At 43.5% G+C, this 17,762-nt stretch overlaps 1 protein-coding gene across 1 annotated transcript in view; it reads left to right on the top strand.

Moving 5' to 3' along the window:
• CAMK4 (calcium/calmodulin dependent protein kinase IV) overlaps nucleotides 1–17,762 on the top strand; it is a 312,068-nt gene that overhangs the window by 35,746 nt on the left and 258,560 nt on the right. The gene's annotated exons all lie outside the window — the stretch shown is intronic.

The raw sequence follows: 17,762 nt of genomic DNA on the forward strand, positions 1-17,762 counted from the left end.
GGTGCGAGGCCTATTTTGGAGCTATTCAGCTCGGTACAGTCAATTTTGAATGAGGCTCTCATTCCACTTTTGAGGAAGCTGGCATGGTCTCATCTGATCAAATGTCTTAAAAAGACATTGTCATCAGTTTACAGAAAATTGAATATAAAACTGACTAATTGGAGAAATCTTGGCAACCAGTTGCTCAACATGAAATTGATCATAAGTCTGAATTTATTTTTATTTTCTGATTGATTAATCATTTCCACTTCTTCCTTCATTAATCTAAAAACAGAAATGTTCTTGTTCTTGCACACAAGGCAATCCCAAAAATCTTCCTATTTTGGAGCTGAGCTATAGTGAGACAGCTCATCTTCTGAAATCTACAGCTTGATAGAAAAATTACTTTTAAAGTTCATCAAGGCAAAACCCATTTAAAATACAGATTTTTAAAAAAGGTCTGTATACCCATATAGCTATTCTTCTCACATCTCTCTGTCTAAAACTACTAGAAGGTTTTACAGCAGTTTAAACTCCAGCAATTCCCAGTTGCAGAGGGACCTTCCTGATTTTTCTGCATACAGATTCATCTGTCAGGCTGTCGTACTTAAGGCTTTCTGACAGTTCATGTTCTATTGCTATCATTGAAAATCCTCAGAGTCTCCTGACTCATGAAAGAGCTCAAGTAGGTCTTGATCAGTTTGTTTTATAAAGCTGTATTCTGGAGAAGCCATAGTAACAGACAGAATCAAGAAATGGCCGTGACAAGTTTGCAGTCCATTCTGCACAAAATTTTTTTTCTAGTGCTGGTGGAGATGTGGGGCTGGATGCTCTGGTCTGTTAATGCTGCTCTGTATTGCCTAAGTCAGTGTATGACTTTGACAGGGAGGTCATGGAAGTCACTGAATCCAGACTTCCAGAGACCTCTGACTTGAGCCCGCAGCACCTGGGAGCTGCAGGGTCCCCCCACTTCGCCCATGACGGCTGGGAACTGTGGTGCCCGGAGCTCTCAGCTGCTGGAGGACTGAGTGCCCTGGAAGCTTGGAGCTGCTGCGGGCAGCTGGGGCACCCTGGGAGCTTCCAGACAGCCCCCAGGGGTTGTGTGGGGACCCCAGAGCTCCCCATTTTGTTCTGCATATTTCTAGTAAAAGTCATGGACAGGTCACAGGCTTCTGTGAATTTTTCTTTATTGCCTGTGACCTGTCTGTGATTTTTACTAAAAATATGCATGACAAAATCTTAGCCTTATGCATAAGCAGCATGAAATGGTCTTCAGAGAAAATCAGCAAATTATTCCCTCAGCACAAGGATGTTCTTCACTGGTGGAAAGTTGGTAGAGGTGGCCCTGCCCTTTTTTGCATCAGCTATGCTTCCCTTTGCTTAATGGAAAAGAGGGGCATTATGGGGAAGCAGTGGGCTAACTGAGCTCTGCTCTGCATGCTCCTCCATTGGTACCAGGTCGCTTACTTTACACCAATGGCACATGTTAGTGCTGTGCAGTCTGAGACTGTGTGGCCTTGAATTGGGGAGCCACAAGTGGCTCTCTGCAGCCTACCATCCTTTATCTTCCCATGTGGCTTTTAAGTGGGGGTGGGAATCAAGACTGTAGTCTAGCATTTTAGTAAGATTTCATAGCTGCTTTGTTAGTTACCAGTGCTCAGAGACAGAAACACTGTTTGTTTTGTCCACTAGTATTCATTTGGGAGCTCCACAGCAGAGCCACCTGTAGCATTTTGGGGGGCCTGAAAAATCAATCGTCTCCCGCTCTATGCATGGGGACCTGCCTGAAGTTCTGGGAAAGGGTTAGTGAGAATACATTTTTTTTTTCCTCCTTCTAAATCCTCTCCAATTTTCAGCATCTTGGCATCTAAATGAAAATGGTCTGACTCTGAGAGCTGCTGAGCATCTGTAACTCACATTGAAACTCACATTGATTGTTTTAGGTGCTTAATTTTAAGCATCCAAGTTTAGAACACACTGAACCACAAAATGAGCCAGCCTCAGAAGTAGGATTTGGTTTCAGTCTCTAACTTGCCGGTATGTCTATCCTGGAGCTGGTTGGAGGCTTGAGTAAACATACCTGCAGTAGCTTGATGAAAGCTAGCGTGCTAAAAATACATCTGAGATGCTAGCGCAGGCATGTCTCCTTGATCTGCTAACTACACCTCCAGCATGAAGATGTACCCGTAGTTCCTTACCCTGTGCTGCCTTGCCTGGTATCAGACTGCCCTTTCTTGTGGGTAGGCCCTCTGATTGCACTACTGGCTGCTCAGCAAAAGAGCTGACTCTGCCATTGGTAATGTTACAGTTTAAACTCTTTAGGAAAGAAAACGAAAGAAGCTCTTTCTCACTCTTTTCTGTTTCTGTCTTCCCCACCTCCTCACCTAAAAGCCCTCTGAGCCACTTTCAGCTCTAAGGATGAAATTCTGCTTTTTCTAAATTAAAAAAAAATCCATTAGTTCTGGAAGGGAACCACAGCGCAGGTTCTACCCCTCTTTTCTGCAGACCTGACTGAGGACAGGATTTCCTGACCAACGCTTCTGACAAATATAGTCAATATTTTACTTATGCCCACTGTGACATTACCAGGGTATATCAGACTAATGAGCAGCTGCATCACTCATGCTCTGCAGCCTCAGGTGCCTTACAGTTCCTTGCTGAAGTAGCTCCTAACAGGACTGCTCACAAACAACCTTTCACACCCTAAGTGTCTGTGTAACCACAGCCTGCCAGTCATACTTGGGTTACACCCGGGCTCTCACCAGCTTCGGTTATACTGCGGGGTGATCAACACACCCCTAGTCTGAGATTACCCCTAGAAATGTGCGTCCTGTACTGCCCAGCCCTCTCCTGGACAGTCTAAATTATATTAAGTTTGTTATCCTTTAAGAGAATAATAGGTGCACAACTTGTTACTCTAAATGGAATTACGGAGGCGCTTCAATTTAACCACACTGGATTAGATAAAACAATAAAACAAGTTTATGAAATAAAGAGATTTTAAGTGAATACAAATGATGGGGCATAAAAGTCAGAAATGGATACAAGGAGAAAGTTTACTTATGCCTAATTTAACAAAATTATATTAGATTCAAGCAAAATTTCTCACCACATGCAGATTACTGACCACACTGGGTCAGGGCCTCTCCCTCAGAGTCTTAACGAGTGCTTTCTTTGTCCTTTCAGGTGCATGCGATGGGCAGGGAGAGAGTAAGAGGGGTGTACCTTGGAGAGTCCTCCTACTGCCCCCCCCTTTTTTTTAATAGTTTCAGTCCCTCTCTTGAAAAACATTTCTAGCTGGGCACTAAGAGACAGAGTCTATATGGAAGGCTGTTCCCTGCTGGCTTTTTCTCACCTGTTTTAAGATTTCTTTGTTTCTCTTACTGCTTGATGACTTTTTGTTTACTACTTAAATGCACATTTAGCAGAGTACATATCCCTTTGTGACCCTTTTGCCAACCTGTGCTTGGGCAGGTGTGTGGGATTTGGAATATGTGTTAATAACAATAGGGAAATCCTTATAACTTTACATACAATGTTGCCACATTCATTTTTTCAACATACCAAATCGTATGAGCTTTCAACTGATACCTTACAAGGCATACTTTGTACAAAGATTATTACAGTAGTGTGTAAGGTGTGAATACAACGGTGCACTCTGAGCATTTTTGTGTCTACCTTTTGTTAGTCAACCAAAAATGGTTTTTAGTCCTTTCTGTTTTGGTTATACAGTAAAAATAACATTATGAATTGTGAATAGTTATTTGTGAAGAATAACAGCAAAGCGAAAAATTAGCCAACAAATATATGTACAATATATCTTGTACTAAAGCATACACAGTATGTGCTGTCTGAAAAATGTGTACATGCTACATCTGTATATAATGTAAATTTTATACTGGTATGTGTAAAATATATATACAAACATACCCACCCGAAAAACTGTGTGTTAAAAGAACCATATGTTTTCAAAATCAAGCATTCAGGTTAGGAAATGCCAGAATTATGTTTGTCTGTGCAATCTTGTTCATATCCATTATGATAGAATCTTTAACTACATGATCGCATATTATTTTTCTGCCTCATTCATAATATTTACCCTTAGTCATATCCTATCAGACTGTTACAATAATAAAATATCCTAGTAACACAGTATACCATTTACTTACTCAGTATATGATTAATCATTTTGAAGTAATTCCCATTAATATTAACTTTTTTCTGTATAACATTTATTTATTACATTAAGAATATTTCATCAATTTTGTGTGTGTCATGCAAATTGCATATAGTATATAGATGAGTGCATTCACGTCACTGGTTCCTAGAGGCAAAGTCCTCCAGGGAATGTTGTAAATTTACATCATCTCCCCAAGTGCTGGACTCTTGATTTCTGAGTTAGCTGAACCTGTGTGAAAAACTGCAACTCCGTATTAATCATAAATTTGCAGACATTAAAAAACACTAGTTATTTCAGCAAAGCTATGGAATGAAATATGCTCAAGACACTTACTCCAGTGACACCTTTTTCAGATGGCAGATATGAAGAACTTTAGCATATGAATCCTCCTTCTTGTTGATCTTTGGAGATCTGCCATTTAAAAAAAAAGGCCATGCATATCAGGAAACATGTGCTTTTTGGAATATGAAAGAATACTGAGAGACTTGCATATTAGTTTAGAGGCTATTTACTTTTACTTTATATAGATGCTTGTGTGGGAAGAGAGCAGAATTGGTCCTCAAGATCCAGACTTTCATAACTGATCAATCAGACATGCCAATTTACATGCACCACTTGTCTAATTGCATCTGTAAATACCTGTTCTGTGCACCTGAGTTGTGTTCCCTTCCCAATCTTTTGCTCATATAGTTTGTGATAGATGGACCTTGAAGTCCCTCTCCCTCTACGTTATCCTTAAAGTTATAAATGCTCCCAATATATCTTCTTAAGATGCAAAAACTCCAGCCACATGCCAAGTATTTGCCTTTGATATATGGCACACATACTTACTTACTTATTTCATGTCATTTTAGTGTTGGAGATTATGCTAAAGCGTTAGTTTCTATCAACATTTGAAATAAGTATTTTAAAAATGGAAGTATATGCTTGAGTACCACCACTGCTTACACATTTGCATGCAAATTTATGTTGTGTCCTTAACTTTCATTTAGTTTACACAAAGTAGGTATTATACAAGGCCTGGTCTATACTAGCAGCTGGCACTGGTATAGTAATGTTGGCTTACCTATGTGACTCTTTTTAAATGATCTTTCCATGTTAGCAGAAGCCCTAGAGTATGCATCATTTACAATGGCAAAAAAGTGCTTTTGGCAGGGTAACTTATACCGGTTCATCAAATGAAGTAAGATAGGTTCATATTGGCAAAAACACCTTTTGCTGCAATAAATGTATCTACCCAGGAGCGTTTCACGGTATAGCTATTCTGGCAAAACTTTTCTAGTGTAGACCTGGCCAGCAGGCAGCCAGCTCTGTGTACTGAGCACTTCTCATGATTTGGCAGATATTGGTTTCTTTCGACCGTTGGTTGCAGGGTAATGCATATATGGTAGAAATGGAGGCTGGAACAAGTCCTTGGCTTGTACTTGTGGCAGGTGGCTGAATAATGTCCATTGAATGAAATAGTGACATATGGGCACATGGTGTCATCAAGCATTAGAAGTGCAATAAATCAGAGAGGCTCCCTGCTACTGATTTCCTGGGATTGAAAGTAATGTTTCATTCTGTATTTGTGTTGATGGATTTTCAACAGCTTAAAAAAAATATTTGATTCTCATTTCCTTTCCTAGGATAGCTTGCATTCTGATGTATGAAAAATATGCTCATACAAGGTTTGCATGGAAATGTGGAAGATTTTTGCACTTATTCCTGAAACATATATTGTCTAGTTCTTCTATTATGTTACATCCACTCTTATCTGGGTCTCTTCTTGGTGTCTTTGCTGCATTACTGCAGGGAGACTTCTCCAGACGTTTCCAAATTGTATAGTTTTATACCATTTCCATCTTTGTAAAACTTTAAGGTAATTGTTACATATACAGAGAGTTTCATCTTTTTGTCCCTATTTATTGAGCAGACAAAATTTGCGTTGTTGGTGTCTAGGTAATGTCAATATTTATTGGCAGTCACCCCCATCAATTATATAAGCATTGGTTTTAAAGCTAACATATACAGCAAAATGGTCAGATTAAACTAAAGAGAGGCGTAAATGCATATATAGGTCTGTTTATTGACAAGGTATGTCTTAAATAAAATTACAGTTACAGCAAAGAAACACGCCGATCTTACCAGACTGACATGATTGACTTCTGTATGCAGTATCTCTTGATATTGCCGCAGCTAGAATGATCGATCATACAGGTAACAGGGAGACTTGCTCTTTCCAAGACCTCTGCTGGTGTGTTATATTGGCGTAGCACCATTGACTTTGTTGGACGGCAGTTGAGAATGACCACCTTTACGGGCTAGCTAAACTGAGTGGGCTCAATTCTTCCGTGGCTCATTCCAAAGAGGTAACTGGTGGGAGGGGCATAAAGGATCAAGTGCCCCATCCAGCAGCCAACTAGCCTGGACGCAGGGCCGGTGCAAGGAAGTTTCATACTCTAGGCGAAACTCCCCGCCCTGAAGTATGCCGCCCGCCCCCCGGCAGCTCCTCATCTCCTGGCCCCCACCCCAGCTCACCTCTGCTCCGCATCCTCTCCAAGCAGGACTGCGCAGTGGAACCCCTGGGTTGCCGGCTGCCGGCAGCGGCATGCTGACCCAGGGGACCTCCCTGGGTTGCCAGCGGCGCACCAGGGCAGCCCAGAGGATTCCGGGAGTCTGGGGTCTTCGGTGGCGGGGGGCCTCTGCTTTGGTGGTAATCGGTGGCGGGGGGGGCCCTTCCGCTCAGGAACCCGCCGCCGAAGCGCCCCGAAGACCCGTCGCGGGGCCCCCGCACTGCCGAATTGCCGCCGAAGTGGGACCAGCTGCCGAAGTGCAACTGGGTCTTCAGCGGTAATTCTGTGGCGGAGGGCCCCCGCCGTGGGTCTCAGGAGCACTTCAGCGGCTGGTCCCAGAGCAGAAGGGCCTCCCGCCTCTGAATTACCGCCGAAGACTGGGCTGCATGTCGGCAGCGGGTCCCGCTTCGGCGGTAATTCACCGGCGGGGGGTCCTTCTGCCCCAGAGCGGAAGGACCCCCCGCCAGCGAGGACCAGGAGCAGAAGAAGCTCCAGGGGCCCGGGCCCCGCGAGAGTTTTCCTGGGCTCCCGGAGCGAGTGAAGGACCCCCCTCCAGGGGCCTTGAAAAACTCTTGTGGGGGCCCCTGCGGAGCCTGGGGCAAATTGCCCCTCTTGCCCCCCTCTCTAGGCGGCCCTACTGGTGCACTGACCCAGAGGAAGCCCTGGGCTGCCGGCAACGGCGCCCTGACCCGGGGGTCCCCCTGGGCTGCCGGCTGCTGCGGCGGCGCCCTGACCCGGGGGTCCCCCTGGGCTGCTGGGTGCCGCAAGCAACTCAGACTCCCTCTCTGTCCCAGCAGCAGCGGCTGCTCAATCATTTTAAAAAAAAATTTGGGGGTGCTTTTCGAAGCCCCCAAATCTCGGCGCCCTAGGCAACCGCCTAGTCTGCCTAAATGGTTGCACCGGCCCTGCCTGGACGGAGAGAGGATGGGGCAGCGCTAGAGCCTCTTTCAGCCACGCTGCCAGGTGCAGTGGAGCAGCTGACTGGGAGAGCGCCTGGCTACCCTCCGCCCATGCTCAGCTTCTGGGGACAGTTGGCTGAGCAAGCTGGAGCCTCCCCCACCACGTCGAGCATGCTCAGAGTCTGCTCCTGTCGCTCAGAAGTTGAGCCTGGGCAGGGAATAGGCTGCTGCTGCTGCCCTCATCCCAGCCAGGCTCTCTTGCAATCAGCTACTGCTGCGCAGAGAGCATGCCGGGCGGGTGCGGGCTCTGACTCGTTCAGCCGCTGTCCCAGAAGCCAAGCCTGGGTGTGAGGCAGCCCACTGCCGCCACAGCCAGGCACTCTCCCAGGCAGCTACTGTGCTGCACCGGGCAGCATCCGGGAGCAGCTCGGGCATGACTACTAGGGAGAGCAGCTGAACATGCCGAGGGGAGGTGGTGCAGCAGGAGGACAGAGTGCCCCCCCCCCATTAATGTAGGGTGGGGAGGGGACAGGAAGAGCATGGGGGCCCCTGCCTGGGGGCAGGGCAAGAGGAGTCACATGGGGAAGTCACAGACAGCTGATGTGTCCTCCCCTTGAGCTGGCGCTCCCCTAGTATGCGGGAGGCATCAGTCATCTAACTTCACCAGGAGAGTTACGTGAGGAATAAAATTGTGCCAGAGACACTACTACTAAGTTCCAGGCTGTGAGAATCTCTGATATTTATGCACACAGTTGCTATTTGGTGGCTCTTTCTTGATTGGGTGGGAGTAGGGGAGAAGGTTTTCTCTGGCACCAAATTAACCCTTCATTCCCACTTCATAACTCCTTTTTGCTACAACTAACTTACCCTCCAGAACACCCTTTTTCCATTTCCTCCCCAGTGGTTACAGAAAAAGATGAAAAGAAGTCTTGCACTGTGTGAGGAAGTTTAACAAAACCTGGTTCTAATAAATGTGGGGGGAGACTTGCATTCCAGAGTCGACAGGCCCTTACAGCAAATACTCTGTAACTTCCTTCCTTCTATATCAAGGGAGCTGAAGCTCTAAGTGCTTTCGGTGATTGTAAGTGCAATAGTATGGAAGATCGCAGTATGCACAGAAATAGGAAATTTGGCCAAAAAGGACCACATTATTGTTTCCTATATCCGTTTCCTGTCTCCCCAAAGAAATGAAAATTAAGGCTCAAATGAGAATTGATTCCACTGCCTCTCGACTTTTCACTATCCGTGAGAAAAACTTACCAGTGTGCTAGAAGGCTTGTGGGTATAGAGGCACCATGTTACATCTTTGTTGGCTCTGCCTGCAAACTGGTGAATTTTGGAGGGCGATAACACATGAGATCCTTTGGAACATGAAAGTAGATATTTCTTTAGCCTTCACAGTTTATTTGGTATGTACTCTTCCTAACACACCAGAAGTCCTATTACCTAGGGAAGTGAAATAAATTTGCTTAATTGAGATAAAAATGTGGAACCACATGGGAATGGAAAGGTTTCGCAGACCCTAGGCTTAATGGTTGTAAAGGAATAGGGACATTCTAGTTTTAGACAAGTTGCTAGGGTGTTCCAAAGATGAATTTACTGAATGTTATGTTTTTTGGCATCCCTTCTTTGAAGCAGGCAAGGCAATTGATTGATTTGGTACAGTATATCTGTTTTAGCTTTGAATATGAAAGGAAGTTTAGGGTAGAGTTGTGTATTAGAAAGATAAGGATAATCTCTATACGGATCAATAGTCCTTGTAAGCAAAAGTGAGGAAGGACAATTTGCTGCACGTTTTAAATTAAACTTTGTTCATTTTTTATTAGTAATATTTATTTGTGGTGTTGAACCTATAGTAAGCAAGCATCTATGTTTTGCAGGCTTGTATATGTTGAACACTAAAAGGATAAAAGCTGACTAGGGAGCATATAATGGACACTGTTTCTGGGAAATAAGCAACTTCTTGGAGAGAAGAAGTTTACTAGATATATTTGCTGCCTTGAAATGATAAAGGATACTGGATATTCTGACAATCAAAGTATCTCTCTATGGGACTAGAAAACTGACCACTGGGGCTAGTTGAAAATTCTCTCTCAAAACTGTTTTTCAGTAGAAAAAATTGAATTTTCAACAAAATGAAATTTTCCCCCAAAAGGAGACACTTAGTTTTTTTCCATCAAAAAAGCCAAATGCTTGAGAAATTATATATTTTGATTATGAAATGCTGCTGTGATGTCGCCTGGGAGGAGTTGTTGTTTTGGTGCCTCATGTCCCCTTTCTCCTCGGTGAGCAGGGTTTCCTGTCTGAGCTATGTATCCTATGACCCACAGAACCCACATCTATGGATTCCAATGATGCACCACCTCCCCTTGTCAAGACAGGAGATTGTGGTGCATTCTGGGAATACAGTTCAGCAGGTGAGCCTGGCTTAAAGCCAAAACTTTTGTGGTTAAAACCCTGCTTTTGTGTGACAGCTGCAGAAAAAGAACCTCTTCTGAAAGGCTTAGAGGAACAGAATGGAACAGATGATTAATTCTTGTTTTATATCTCAATGAGAATTAGCACTGAAAGCAGTATGTACAGTATTGCTGTAATTAATGATTTTTCTTTGTTTTATATGTTCAATAAAATATCATCCTTTTTATAAAAAAACTCCTTATTGAATGAATGTAAGAGTTATGCATATCAAATTGTTTAGAACAATTATTATTTGTATCACTGTAGTACGTAGGGGCACCAGTCATAGACCAGAACAACACTGTGCTACAGTGTTGTACAGACACAAGAAAAGGATTGATCCAGGGGTTTTGCAGTGAAGACACTATTTAGGAATTCATTGCTGTCTAACAGGCATTTCCTAATTAGGTGGGATTTTTTTAGGCTCATGTAGGTGTACTGTGTGTTTGACTATATGATGTGTACATTTTTTCAGGGTGGATTGATTTAAATTAAGGTAATTTTAAATCCTGCTTTAAATAACCAAGTGGAAAGCCTCTATTTAAATAATCACTTTTTAATCAAATTTTTCATTTGTACTTCAGTTATTTTCTAAAGAAAGGTGCATTCTTATTGGTAGATGTAACCACTCTAACATGTTGATTTACAGCTAAATAGAGCATTTTTACCAAATTTGGTACTTCTGTGCTCCTATGTAGCAAAATGACTATAAACTATATATTCTTTATTCTATATTCTTTAGTAATTGTACACTTTTTTAAAAATGTTAGAAAATGGTGACTGATATATTGCTTATTTACTAGATAATTTAATTTTTTGCTCTTGATTTGTGTTAAGCTGCACTAGGAATGTAACTGGAATTATAAACAATGGCATATAAAATTTATATTTTATTAAACAAGACAGCCTGTAATGTGTTTAATATATAAACTTTTCTTATCAAAACATGTTTCACATTTACAACTAAATGGTTTATTAAACAGGGCGATTAGTCAGGGAATTATACTGATTTATTTCACATCAGCTTGGGAAAATTATCAAATATGCCTAAGTGCAAATCACTGGAGCTTAAGTTCCTACTAACCTAAGTCTCTCTTGACAGTGAGGCAGTTTTGTAAGTTACTTATGCTAATCTGTTGTGCCATATTTACAGGGCCGGTGCAAAGAAGTTTCACGCCCTAGGCGAAACTTCCACCTTGTGTCCCCCACACCCTCCAGCCCTGTGGCAGCTCCCTGCTGCCCCCCGCCACCCTGAGGAGCCGTGCGGCACCTCCTCACCCCAGCTCACCTCTGCTCCGCGTCCTCCCCAAGCACGCCGCCCCCACTCTAATTCTCCTCCCAGGCTTGTGGCGCCAAACAGCTGATTGGAACTGCAAGCCTGGGAGGCGGGAGAAGTGGAGCAGTGACCGTGCGCTCGGGGAGGAACCACTGTTTAAAAAAAAAATGGGGGGCACCGCTTTTTGGCACCCCCAAATCATGGTGCCCTATGCAACCGCCTAGTTCACCTTAATGGTAACACCGGCCCTGTATATTTATAAAACTGACCTTAAAAGTTAGATGTTCTCTCTGATTTGTTTCTTTATATTTGAAAAGCTGCTTTTAACTCATTTTTTAATAGAGACTTATGGATTCAGCATATTTTATTTATTTACATGTTTTAAGAGATTAGACATTTATGCCTTAAATATATTTAAGGCATAAAGTTCAGATTTCATTTTAAACAGCTTTATATTAAAAAGTACTATAATGTAAGTAACAATCAAAATAGCTGATTTTTTTATTTAAAAACCATTTTTATCCACCTTGATATTTTTTTAAACCTATTTTTCTATACACTTTTCTGTCTATGAAAATTCTTAGTAAATGTACAGCTTGTAGGAAGGCTGCTCAATTATTTCTCTCCCTCCTTCCATCTATCCCATAAATCCACATATTGTCCTTCTTGCCAGGGATGGCTCTGTTTTTTTGCCGCGCCAAGCACAGCAGTCCGGTGGCCTTTGGCGGCGCGCCTGCGGGCGGTCTGCTGGTCATGCAGATTCTGCGGCATTTCTGCGGGTGATCCGCTGGTCCTGTGCCTTTGGTACCTGCCGCCGATTTGCCGCCAAAGCTGAGGGACTAGCGAACCCTCCACAGGCATGCCGCCAAAGGCTGTCTGACTGTCACCCTCACAGAGACTGGCAGGCCGCCCCCCGCAGCTTGCCGCCCCAGGCACGCACTTGCTGCGCTGGTGCCTGGAGCCACCTCTGCTTCTTGTGCAGTGATTATATATATTAAAAGTTTTATATATAAAAACATCTAGCTCTTAGATACACTTTTAATCCACAGATCTCCAAGTGCTTTATAAAGGGGAAATGGTATCGTCATCTGTGCTTCACAAATAGGTCAGTGGCAGGCCCAAGAATAGAACCCAGAGCTCCTGACTCCTCCTCCAGTACCTTTATCCACTGGACCATTGTGTGTCTCCTCTAAACACAAAACAAAAAGTTCCAACTAGAATATTAAGCTATGGGACCTTAACTGTTAAGAATTAACAGGCAATGGTGTTTCCTAATGTGCCATTTTTAGCATTACGTTAAGTTTACTGACAGCAAGGGATCACAGATCATCACAGCAGGTTATACAGTATCTTGTGCATTTGTGACTTTTAATGTGACTAATTGGTATAGTGTATCTATCAATTGTGAATAGACTATAGCATTAGCTAATTACAGATTAATTTAGTTAACACGTATGCTTTGATTACAATGACTATAGATGAATAATAGTGGAGACTTGCATGATACAAGCTTTGCAGGTCTGAACAAGTGGAGCTGTCCTTTCTCAAATGGTAGAATATTCCTTTTGTCAACTGCAGAGACTCGTTTCAGTTCTTGAGCAATCCTTTAACAATTGTGCTATTCATCACTTATGTCTGCAGTCACTCAAGTTAGCTTTCTAGATAGATTCAGGTGACCAGTTTCTATACAAAAGGAAGCTGTATTGCGTAGCAGCTTTATAAAATATGTTAGTGTCTTAAATTCTGTGTGGTGTTAATTACATTCATTGCTACACCTCTGTGTTGCATGTAGCTTTGTTCATTGCCCAAAGGGAGAAATGCACAGAGATTCTTTTTGTTTCGTTCTGCTTCCTACACAGAGTAGATGGTAAGGCAGAATGGATTTTCCACTAAAGAACAAGACAGATTATGGTAGCTAGTAGTAAGAGATGTTTCTATTAGCTAAGAGTGATTCAGTGAGAGGAAGACAAAGCTATGGGCCAAAGGGAGACCAGCTCAGGTACATGTAGGCACTCCCTGAAGATCTGCATTTCATTGCCCAGTCCATCCAAGGCTCCTGTGTGACTACAATTGTACATTGATTTTATTGCACAGAATACCTGGGTCTTTATATATTAAATTGATACCAGGTGGGGGGAAGATAGGGTACTGAGTGGGTGAAACTGGCCATAGGGGTAGGAGGTGAAAAGAGTGACAGACTCAGAAGCGCTGGAGCAGCTCCAAGCCATGAGGAGAAGCTGTCTCCAGGCAGTAGTGGGGCTCTGCAGCAGCCCCTGAACAGAGAGAAAGAGGAGTACTTGTGGCACCTTAGAGACTAACATGTATTTGAGCATAAGCTTTCATGGGCTAAACCCCACTTCATCGGATGCACGCAGTGGAAAATACAGTAGGAAGGTGTGGACAGAGGACATGAAAAAATGGGTGTTGCCATACTAACTATAAGGAGAGTAATCAGTTAAGGTGGGCTATAATCAGCAGGAGGAAAAACTTTTTGTAGTGATAATCAGGATGGCCTATTTCCAACAATTGACAAGAAGGTATGAGTAACAGTAGGGGAAAAAATTAGCATGGGGAAATAGGTTTTACTTTGTGTAATAACCCATCCACTCCCAGTCTGTATTCAAGCCTAATTTAATGGTGTCCAGTTTGCAAATTCATTCCACTTTGGCAGTTTCTCGTTGGAGTCTGTTTTTTGAAGTGGTTTTTTTTTTTTTTTTTTTTTTTTTTGTTGGAGTATTGCAACTTTGAGGTCTGTAATCAAGTGACCAGGGAAGTTGAAGTGTTCTCCAACTGGTTTTTGAATGAATCCCTCGGACACAGGCCAGTCCTTGCTTACAGACAGCCCCCCAACCTGAAGCAAATACTCACCAGCAACCACATAACAAAAACACTAACCCAGGAACCTATCCTTGCAACAAAGTCCGTTGCCAACTCTGTCCACATATCTATTTGGGGACACCATCATAGGACCTAATCACATCAGCCACACTGAGGCTTGTTCACCTGCACATCTACCCATGTGATATATGCCATCTTGTGCCAGCAATGCCCCTCTGCCACGTACATTGTCCAAACCAGACAGCCTCTACGCAAAAGACTAAATGGCTACTTTTAATCTAATTTAACAAAAGTGGAAAAATTTAGGTGGCATTTACATTAGTTTTTGTTGTTATGGACTTTACATGTATGCCAAGTCTACCTTCTGGAAATGTTATTTTAACAGCAACTTTGTTTTTTGCCAATACTTTGACTTCTTTGGACATTCTTCAGTAGGTTGATATTGTATTGAAAGTGCCCAAGGTCAGTCTGAGTTGTAAATCAGAATTAATTAATTTTCTTGCTTTTAAGTTGATCACTGTGGGACTATCCTGTGTGCGAAGGAATGAAGGAAGCCATGTTTACAAATATTGTCATGTTAACAGGAACGCAATGTTTGAAACATTCATGATTATTTGTACCTAATTACATCTTCAAGGCAAGGCCACATGAAGGTAGTCCGGGGCCCTGAGTACAACCATGGCTCCGCCACTATACCATGGCCCTGCCTGTCTTCACGTTTTGAAAATTGTCTTCATAATTCTGAGGGCTAGACATTATTTTTAAATAAAAGCTGAAATTATGATGTCAATATGTGATTCCAAGAGCTGCGTCCATAAGCGCGTGCCTTATGGCTTAATCTGACCTTACTTAAAGATATTTAATATTAGAAAACTTAGTCTGTCCTGTTTGTTGCAGGTGTAGGGTCAGGAAGGTAAGTCATAAGTCAAGGAGCAGGAACTTGGGTAATGCTGCAAACTGATGTAACTCTACATTTAGTCAGAGTTATGTAAATAACCCTTCTGAGATATTATTCTTTTTCAGTATTAAGTGGAGCTATTATTAAGGCTGCCCAATACTTGCCATTGTAAGACCCCGTTTTCTGTTGTTTGTTGCTTTACTAAACTTTAACCATTCAGGTTGAAATTTCCATGCCAGCCGTCTGCCTCAGGTTGAAGTTGTGTTGGAAAATTTAAGCCAAACCTGTTCAACCTTTTCCAAGAAGGAGGCTAGGGAAATATATTGTTTTGCCCATATTAAAAAAAATTAAGACCTTTTATTAGAAATTTTCTAGCATCTCCATGCTTTGAAGCAGGGCACTAGAATTTGGCGGCCTTTGTGTCAGGGATGAGTTTTTTGCAGTACTGTACTTGTGAAAATCTGGCCAAGTTATAAGGCTTTGAAAAACTGCAATTAGCACAGGGTATGTCTACACTACGGGATAATTCTGATTTTACATAAACTGGTTTTATAAAACAGATTGTATAAAGTAGAGTGCACGTGGCCACACTAAGCACATTAATTCGGCGGTGTGCATCCATGGTCCGAGGCTAGCGTCGATTTCCGGAGCATTGCACTGTGGGTAGCTATTCCATAGCTATCCTATAGTTCCCGCAGTCTCCCCCGCCCCTTAGAATTCTGGGTTGAGAGCCCAGTGGCTGATGGGGCAAAAATCATTGTCGTGGGTGGTTCTGAGTAAATGTCGTCAGTCATTCCTTCCTCCGGGAAAGCAACGTCAGACAATCATTTCTCGCCCTTTTTCCCTGGATTGCCCTGGCAGACCCCATAGCACGGCAACCATGGAGCCCGTTCAGCTTTTTTTTTTTTTTTTACAGTCACCGTACGTGTACTGGATGCCGCGGACAGAGGCGATACCCCAGCATTACACAGCAACATTAATTTGCTTTTGCATGATAGCAGAGACGGTTACCAGTCATTCTGTACTGTCTCTTGCCAGTGTAATTTGGCAATGAGATGACTGTTATCTGTCCTTCTGTGCTGTCTGCTGCTTTCATGGGTGCCCCTGGCTGAGATCGGCCGGGGGCACAAAAGCAATACTGGGAATGACTCCCCGAGTCAATCCCTCCTTTATAGTTTCTAAAAATAGAGTCAGTCCTGCCTAGAATTTGGGGCAAGTGTATTAGAGAAGCAGTGTATCAGAGCACAGCTGCTCCGTGTCAGATCCCGCAGAAATGATGAGCTACATGCCATTCACGGGAGGTGCACCTGCAACAACCCCATCCGTTGCTTCCCTTCTCCCCCAACCTTCCTGGGCTACCGTGGCAGTGTCCCCACCATTTGTGTCATGAAGTTATAAAGAATGCAGGAATAAGAAACAGTGACTTGTTAGTGAGATAAAATGAGGGGGAGGCAGCCTCCCCGTGCTATGACAGTCCAGGCAGGACATTAAGCGGTGCGGGGAGAGGAGCCCAGCATGCCGCTGCTATGATAGTCCAGGCAGTACAGAATCTTCCCTTTACACAGGAAAGGGAGGGGGCTGATGGAGCTCAGCCCCCAGTGGCTATGATGAAGACGGTTACCAGCCGTTTTGTACCATCTACTGGGAATGACCGGGAATCATTCCTATTTTTACCCAGGCACCCCTGAGGCCAGCCAGGGGTATTCAGCAGTTATTAAACATATACCGTCTGCCACCAGGGAGGGGAGAGGAGCGGATACTGCTCTTCACTGCTGCAGCATCACGTCTACCAGCAGCATTCAGTAGACATAGGGTGACATTGAAAGAAGTCAAGAAACGATTTCTTTCCCTTTTCTTTCACGTAAGGGGGAGGAGTAAATTGACAATCTATTCCCTGAACCACGCTGGACAATGTGTTTGAACCTACAGGCATTGGGAGCTCAGCCAAGAATGCAAATACTTTTTGGAGACTGCTGGGGACTGTGGGATAGCTGGAGTCCTCAGTACTCCCTCCCTCCCTCCATGAGCGTCCATTTGAGTCTCTGGCTTCCCGTTACGCTTGTCACGCAGCACTGTGTAGCCTGTAGATTTTTTTTTTCAAATGCTTTGGCGTTTCGTCTTCTGTAACGGAGCTCTGATTGAACAGATTTGTTTCCCCATACAGCGATCAGATCCAGTATCTCCCATATGGTCCATGCTGGAGCTCTTTTTGGATTTGGGACTGCATTGCCACCCGTGCTGATCAGAGCTCCACGCTGGGCAAACAGGAAATGAAAATCAAAAATTTGCGGCGCTTTTCCTGTTTACCTGGCCACTGCATCCGAGTTGAGATCGCTGTCCAGAGCGGTCACAGTGGTGCACTGTGGGATACCGCCTGGAGGCCAATACCGTCGATTTGCAGCCGCACTAACCCTAATCCGATATGGTAATACTGATTTTAGCGCTACTCCTCTCGTCGAGGAGGAGTACAGAAACCGATTTAAAGAGCCCTTTATATCGATATAAAGGGCCTCGTAGTGTGGACGGGTACAGGGTTAAATCGGTTTAACGCTGCTAAAATTGGTTTAAACGCATAGTGTAGACCAGGCCACGTGCTCAGTAGAGACTTGCTCGAGTTTGATAACTAAAATCTCCAGATTCCATCCTCATTAAACATGCTTCAGCCCCTCATGGCTCCTGT

Source organism: Gopherus flavomarginatus, chromosome 3 (assembly GCF_025201925.1).
Source record: "Gopherus flavomarginatus isolate rGopFla2 chromosome 3, rGopFla2.mat.asm, whole genome shotgun sequence".
Classification (NCBI taxonomy): domain Eukaryota; kingdom Metazoa; phylum Chordata; order Testudines; family Testudinidae; genus Gopherus; species Gopherus flavomarginatus.